Consider the following 8,579-nt stretch of genomic DNA (forward strand, 5'->3'; position numbering starts at 1 on the left):
TGTGCATGTGTGTGTGTGTGTATGTGTATGTGTGTGTGTGTGTGTGTGTATGTGTACAGAGGCTAGAATAGCACATCCGGAGACCCGACCTAGCCCTCTCTACCTATTCTAGTTTCCTTTTTTGTTGCTGTGATAAAACACCCTCGCCAAAAACCCATGGAGGAAAAAACTCTGCCTACTGCCTCCATCCCTGGCTTCAGCCCAGTACCCACTGCCTAGAGATGACACATGTGCGCAGTGTGCCTGCCTCCCACATCAATTAGCAGTCAGGAAGATGCCTCACAGACATGCCCGGAGTCCAACTTGGTCAAGGCAATCCTTCAGTTAAGATTCCCTCAGCCGGGTGGGAGGGATGGCTCAGTGGTTAGGAGCACTTGCTGTTCTTGCAGAGGACCTGGGTTAGCTTTCACTAGCATTCTTAACTCTGGTTCTAAGGTATATGATGTTTTCTTCCTGACCTGCTTGGACAACAGCATACATGCATCCAAAATACACATACAAGAAAATGGATAAACCTAATTGTAAAAAGGAAAGAGTTCCTGGGTAGTTGGGTGTGGGAGTATCTTCAGGGTAGCAAGGGGAGGGTGGGGGGATGGGGAGGAGGGGATAACATTTGAAATGTAAATACTGAGAATATCAAATAAAAATGATTAAAAAAAAAGAATTCCTCAGATAAGACTGCACTGTGTCAAATTGACAGCTGGAGCTAACTAAGAAACTGCGTTACTCCTTTGCGGCAGGGTCTCTCACTGAACCTGGCTGGTAGCCAGCAAGCCAACAATCCTATCTCTGCCCCACCAGCACTTTGGTTACAGGCTCACACACACCGTGCCTGACTTTATGTGGAACCTGGGTTTTGAACCTACTTCCCCTGACACTTTTCTTTGTGTGCAGTTTTCCCAGCAGTGACTTCCCCCTACATTCTATTGGCCAGGGGTAGTTCCATGACCATACTCCACCCACAAAGATACCGGGAAACAATTTTCACGTTGGTGGCCAGGTTCAGGCCACCTAGTGCTTCAGTGCTTTACCCGGCCAGGATCCCATCACTCCACGGCTACAGAATAGAGGGAAAATGAACGTAGGGCTGCAGCCGTCGGAGCCACAGGGCGGGATGGAGGGCTCTGCCTCCCTCTGTGCATACCACCGGGGCGGTCGTTTTGGGAGAACGAGAACATTCCATCTTCTAAAACATTGCTCTCAATACCAAGGATAGCTAGAGGACAAGGTGCCATCCGGAGTGGATCCAGGGGTCCTGTCACTCTCAGGGAAGCTTGAGGGGAGGAGTGGAGGACATCACTTGTTGATTGTTTCCTGGGTAACATGGCAGCATTTACTTTACTCAAAAGATACTGATCTTAGTTCAGAAATGTGTGTGTGTGTGTATGTGTGTGTATCCCCGTGTGTGTGTGTGTGTGTGTGTGTGTGTGTATCCCCGTGTGTGTGTGTGTGTGTATGTGTGTATGTGTGTGTATCCCCGTGTGTGTGTGTGTGTATGTGTGTATGTGTGTGTATCCCTGTGTGTGTGTGTGTGTATGTGTGTATGTGTGTGTATCCCCGTGTGTGTGTGTGTGTGTGTGTGTATCCCCATGTGTGTGTGTGTGTATGTGTGTATGTGTGTGTATCCCTGTGTGTGTGTGTGTGTATGTGTGTATGTGTGTGTATCCCCGTGTGTGTGTGTGTGTGTGTGTGTGTGTGTATGTGTGTGTATCCCTGTGTGTGTGTGTGTATCCCCGTGTGTGTGTGTGTGTGTGTGTGTGTATCCTCGTGTGTGTGTGTGTGTGTGTGTGTGTGTGTGTGTGTATATCCCTGTGTGTGTGTGTGTGTGTGTGTGTGTGTGTGTATCCCCTACCCCACCCCCAACACACGATTTCATTGTGTAGCTCTGGCTGTCCTGGTACTCTGTATAGCAGGCTGACCTCAAACGCACAGGCTCACAGAGATCCGCCTGCCCCTGCCTCCCAAGCGCTGGGATCAAAGGTGTGCACCACCACTGCCCAGGTTCTGTTACATCTTATAACGGCTTTTTTTGTGTTCAAGTACCCATGCCAGGACGTTAACACTCATCCCCAACTGAAGAAACCCTATCAGCCCTCTTCCTTCCAAGAAGCCTTGAGCTGAGTCATTTTCTGGGACTTCTTCCTTGGCTTCTTGTATGCAGTGTGGCCACGGTGCTGCTCTGCAATCCTCCTGAGATGTGTGACCTCGATACCCTTAGGGACACCATGTCTCAGTCTCACGAATCCCATCGTGAAGGTTTCCCCATGTCACTAATCTCTGAAATCCACAAGGAGTCCTGGTCATAAGGAAGCATTATTTCCCAGGGGCAAGCATGAGTCAAGAGTTTGAGATCTGCTTGCCCATCGAATGACAAGAGTAAGTTACCGCTGAAGAGGGTCACTAGTCCAGTTACTTCCTTAAAGAGGTCTAATTCTTTCTTTGGCTTGGGAATGACCTTTTGTGAGTGGCAAGGGTCTTGGGGAGCTCAGGACTCAGTCCTAAGATCCTTCTCAGTCTCCAAGCACTTTTCCTGAGGATTCTCAAGTCACCTTGGAAGACTCTCATGGGCCTTTCCGATTGCTTCAGCTGAGGTCTCAGCCTTTAGCATCTCAGCCCTGTAATGAGCCATCCTGAATTTTAGAGCCAGCCAAGCCTTCATATAACTGCTACCCTAAACCAACACCCAAGGGCAACCCTGTAGGAATCCAAGAGAGAACTGAACTGAGCCCCATTATCTCCCTCAAATGTAACACACAACCCCAGCACTGTTCAGCAACGGCTGGTATTGTGATCCAGAAACAAGACAACCAGAAGGGCGACTGAGCCAGGAACTGAAATCTGTCTTAATCACCTAGGCACGCCAGCTTCTCAGTGTGCCCACCTCCTGCTCCAGGTGCGCCAACGGCTGGCAGACAGCAGCTGGTGGTTCCTCTCACGCAGACGGGAGCGGAGAGCAGGGTTTAATTATGGAGTGGGGGAAAGACTCAATAGATATTTGCATGAAAAGATTTTTTGGTTCATTCCCTGTGAATAACCTGACAAGTTCCACTCCCCCCTCACTCCGGCCCAGTTCCTCGGCGCCAGGTTTTGTTTCTGCTTGTGCTGTTGCTTTGGAGCAAATGTGGCAAAAGAACAGAGCCTTTTCAGGAGATGCCTGGGCGTTTCTGGTTTTTTTTTTTTTTTTTTTTTTTTTTTTTTGTCTTTGAGAAGCTGTTGAGGCCCCATTTCTAGGTGAAAAGCAATGAGGTGGTTGTCAGGAGACACTATAACACAGGTGGCCAAGTCCTAGAAGCTTCAGAAATGATGGTGAAATGTGACAGTGGAAAATCATTTGACCTTTGTCATGAGTGACTGTCTCAGTTCAGGAAGTGTGCACCACTGACCTGTACATGGCTAACGGCCCAAAACACAGAACAGATGTAGCGGTGGGTGTGGCTCTTCGGAGCTGGAGACAGGTGGGATTTGATGAGTACGGATTTGTACAGGGAAAGGTATATCATAGCAGAACACACATAGATATCAATATCTGCATGTAGAGAAAGAAATATACAGAAATATTAATGTCTGGGGCATAGACACATTGCAGGTCACTCCTCTATGTGGGACAAATACAAATTTTGGATAGAGAGAGAATAATGAGAGGGTTAAAAATTTGAAAATATTTTTAAAGTTTCTTTATTGTTGCTGCTCTTTCTAAATTATTCATGACTATGGCTATAGAAACTTCCAAATAAAAAAACTAGAAATATTTTTCTTTCTTTTGTTCGCTTGTTTGTTTTTGTTTTTATTTGTCATTTGTTTTGAGACAGGGTTTCTTTGTGTAACTCTGGCTATCTTAGAACTAACTCTGTAGACCAGGCGGGCCTTGCACTCAAGAGATTCGCTTGCCACTACCTCCCGAGTGCTGGGACTAAAGGCATGAGCAACTCCCATCCGGCTTAGAAATGTTTTAAAATTTTTTCCTGGAAATACTTTTATAAAATTGGCATGAGGAATAGCATGTATGCTACAAGTGTGATTATAAAACGTTCAAGAATGTGTGGCATTGGTGTGCCGCAATGAGGAGCACTTGTTACTCAAGGGAAGGGCCTGGGCTCAGTTCCCAGCACCCACTTGGTAGCTCGAAAACACCCTTAACTCCAGTTCTAGGGAATCCAATGTCTCCTGACGTCTGTGGGCACCAGGCACACCCACACTACATCTGTATTTACATCTACATCTGTCTGTCTGTCTGTATGCAGGCAAAACATTCATATACATAGAAATGTCTCCCTGACAAAGCTTGGTGTGTGATACACAAATGCAGTTAGGAGAGCGGAGTGTTCACTTTCATTCAGCACTGAAAACTCTTTTACGGGATGGAGAGATGGCTCAGCAGTTAAGGGCACTGACTGCTCTTCCAAGAGGTCCTGAGTTCGATTCCCAGCAATCACATGGTGGCTCACAACCATCTGTAATGGGATCTGATGCCTTCTTCTGGTGGGTCTGAAGACAGCAACAGTGTGCTCACATACATAAAATAAATAAATCAATAAAAAAAACCCTGTTTTACAGTATTTATCTATAAACACTATAAACAAATAAAAGTCAAGTAGCTGGGAGTAATGGTAAGAGTCTGTAGTCCCAGCTACTGGGGTGGGTTTGGGGAAGAATCCTTAAGCAGGAAGGGCACTTGAACCCAGGAAGTCAGAGCCAGCTAGGATAATATTAACCAAAATAAAATGTAAAAGAAAACCTCAAACCCTTGTAGAGAGGGAGAAAGGGAGGGAGGGAGGGGAGGGAGGGAGGGAGGGAGGGAGGGGGAGAGAGAGAGGGGGGGGGGGCTAAGCATACAGAGTATCCTGTCTCAGTTTCTGTCTCTGCTACATAATAAAACACTAAGGTAACAGGCCTGGGGAGGAGGGGTTCATTTCTCTCACTCCTCCCAGGGCACACATTCTCTGTGAGGGAAATCAGGGCAGGAACCTGGAGGCAGAAGCCCAAGCAGAGGCCATGCAGCAACATGGCTTCCTGGCTGGCTCCCCATGGCTCCTGTGGCTTGCTTTCTCACACAGCCCAGGACCAGCTTGCTCAGGGGCGGCACTGCTCCACACGGACTGTAGCATCCTACATCAATATTTTATCCAGATTTTGCTTCCACAGATGTGCCTCAGGCCAGTGTGATGGGGGCATTTTCTCAGTTGAGGTTCTCTCTTCCTAAGTGACTCTAGCTAGTATTTAGTCGACAGAAACCTAGCACAAGTACCAAAACATTAATATGGGACCTGGTGTTTAACGCATGTAATCCCAGCTCCCAGGAAGCTGAGGCAGAAAGAACTATCTAATCAAAGACAGCATAGGCTACATGAAACCCTGCCTCTGAAACCAAAAATTAAGATCTGGAACAGTACTTGCTTTGGAAGCTGTGAGTGTCTGAAACCCTTGGGAGACACTATGTTTTGCCTCTAAGTTCCCAGCAGTTTGATAGGCCGACACCGAAACAGTGTGTTCTGAGTCTCTGACAAGAAATCAGGCCAGGAATTAAAAACAAGAAATCACTAATCGGTCAGAAATGAAAAGTGATGACTAATTGTGTCAGAAAGCAAAATGAAAACATGCTGATTCATTTGTATCCATTTCCTCTTTGGAGGCTAGACAGCCTCCTGTCTGGTCCTTCAGAAAACAGCAGGCCTGGGCCCTCTACGTCTGTTAGGATGGATCTACACGGATCCTGACTGTGAGGTTCACTGGCAAACGCAGAGACAGTCAAAGGTTTCTGAATGCCCTGTGGCCAAAGAATAGCTCCACGTAAAAGACCGAATGTGTCGAGTCGTGCTGATGGCGCTCTCTCATGCTGCACTTGAGACTTCACTCGGCCTTGGTTCTGAATACACAGCAGCAGTGCTGAGACACCATGATGTAATGCTGTATGCTCTGCAGTTCTAAAGGAGCGCGCACGCGCACAGTCTTCTGCTCCCAGAGAAGCATGAGAACCGTGGAAAACAAAGACTTCAAAGCTTGAGTTGCTGAGTTAAGCCCTATTATTATTTTTAGATTGTTATACAAAGGACTAGAGAGATGGCTCTGTGACTAAGAGCAGGAACTGGTCTCACAGGGGACCTAAGTTCGGTTCCCAGCGCTCACACTGGGCACTCGCAGAATCACCTGCGACCCAGGTTTCAGGGGAATCTGGTGACTGTGACCTCCACAGGCACATACATCTGCAAGAAATATCAAACATGAGTCTTTTCTGTCAAATACTATAAATAAGGACAAGGAATTAAAATATTTTTAAAATTATTTTATTGGATACTCTCTGTATTTACATTTTAAATGCTATCCCACCTCACCCCCCCCATTCCCATTCACCCTCCCTCTCTACTTCTCTCCATGAAGGGGCTCCCTCTCCCAACTACCCTCTCCACCTCAGTGCCTTGGCATTCCCCTAAACTGGGAAAATGTCCCCTCACTTAACCAAAGGCCTCTTCTCCCATTGATGCCAGACAATGCTGTCCTCTGCTGCATGTGCAACTGGAGCCATGGTCTCTCCATGTGTGCTCAGTGGTTGGTGTTTTAGTCCATGGGAGCTGTGGAGGGTTTGGTGGGTTGATGATTTTGTTCTTCCCATGAGGTTGCAAACCCTAAAACATGTTTTATCTCCCCCATATTGTAAGATGTTCATGCAAGTGTTTTACTCCCTCTGACCTAGTAAAACATTCTGTTCTAAGAATTTGCTGTCCTGGAGCAGTGAGCCCCTTCTTGGAGCAGCGCCTCTTTTCCCCTTTGTTCCCATCCCTGTGCACCAGTTCGTTTCAGACTAGCCAACCAATTGAATAAGACTGTGAGGTCAGACCCCAGCCAATGGGGAAAATCACAGCCACAGAATAATTTATTCTGAATTAGAATAAAACCCTGATACACTTCCTATCCATGTGTGTTTGCTCTTCTGAGCACACCCTCTTGGTCAAGAGCAACGCTCGCCTGTCCAGACACTTCAGTTAGAATGGTGGGCCCTCTCTTTTGTGACCTCAAACTTATTTCTAACACCCTCACACAGACACAAACACATATACCTGGTTAAGATAATACATTTCTAAAAAGAAAGTAAAAATATTAAATTAATTTGACTTGTGATTTGGAAAGAATCCCCAACAGTTTCTCAAATGACCCTAAACACGCTTTGGTCATGTTATGTTACTAAGTTATGCAAACGGCATCTCAGCATTGTAAACGTGGAATGTCACCTCCAAAGTGCCCTGGAGCCCCCTCTCCATCTTCAGCACTGAACATTCAGCCAGCGCTTCTGATACAGACAGGATACACCAGTGTCATCAACATGCAATTTTGTTTTTGTGTTTAATGAATGGTAAAAATATATATGTATCAAAAATGTTTAAAAGATAAATGTCTGATCTATTATCAGTAGATGTTTTTTGGTGTCTAATGTGTGTGCGTTTATAGCATAGAAATAAAAGTATGAAGACAAATTGTGGGGGGCCAGTTCTGTGTCCACTACCTTGTGTGTCCCAGGGATCAAACTCAGGTGGTTAGGTGGCAGGCACATCTATCTGCTTAGCCATGGGCTCCTTATCTTCCCACGTAAAGATCTTTCTACATACTTAAGCTACTTCATATCCCTGATCAAAAAGCCTTCCAGGAGGGCCTGTTAAACAGTCAGGTCTCTTGTCTTTGGCATCTGGCATTGAGTAAAACTAACCACCTTCCACTTCGTAAGTGTGTAGTTTTTGAGTGGTTTTCTCTGCCCATGGAGACAGTTCCAGGGAAGCCCACTCGAACCCTAGTGGACAAGCAGAACAGACCCTGGATGTTTCTACTTGGGGCTCTTAGAGAAGAATTGGCCATGAACATGGGCTTGAAGCATCTTGAGAATTTGGCTCCAAAAGTAGCCTTGTAACTGAAGTTTACTCCCGAGAAACAGGTTCATGGCCACAATGGCCAGAGGACTCAAACAGACCCACTAGAAACCTGAGGAGACCTCTCTTGGGTTTCCAGGAAGACACAGGTAAGTTAGTTTGAGGAGGCAAGGAAGAAGACTGGGAAAGAAAGACCGACCCAACACATAATCACTGGTGCTCGCAGGCTGCCCGAGAAGGGAAAGAACACTGGAGACCATGCTGACACACAGAGAGAGAGATTTAGGCCTGGCCGTGCCATCCAAACCCTGGGCAGAGGAGTATACAGAACAGCAGTTCCCAAACCCCTTCTAAATTTTAGTCAACTTGAGTGGTGTTTTTAAATTTTGCACTCTCACGATCCCTGAATGAATCACTGGCTCTTTTTGGAAGCAGCTGTATTTTGAGATCCTTTTCAGGAGTTCTTTAAATATCCCGAATGCTCCACTTACAAGGGTGACTCAAAAAGAATCTTCTCCCTGGGGAGGGGGAAAGGGAACTGGTGTCGACCGGATGGAGAGCTTGTGCATAGCAGTGTGCATGTCGAACCAGTGTGATGGCTAGATTCCCCTCCTCCCACATGGAAGGTGAGGAACAGACACCCCCTCCCCACCCCACCCCCCTTTGCCACACACAGGCCACAGGGTACAGCTGCACTGGCAATGTCCATGTGGAAATACAGAAGAA

This window comes from Micromys minutus, assembly GCF_963924665.1.
Source record: "Micromys minutus genome assembly, chromosome: 17".
NCBI lineage: Eukaryota > Metazoa > Chordata > Mammalia > Rodentia > Muridae > Micromys > Micromys minutus.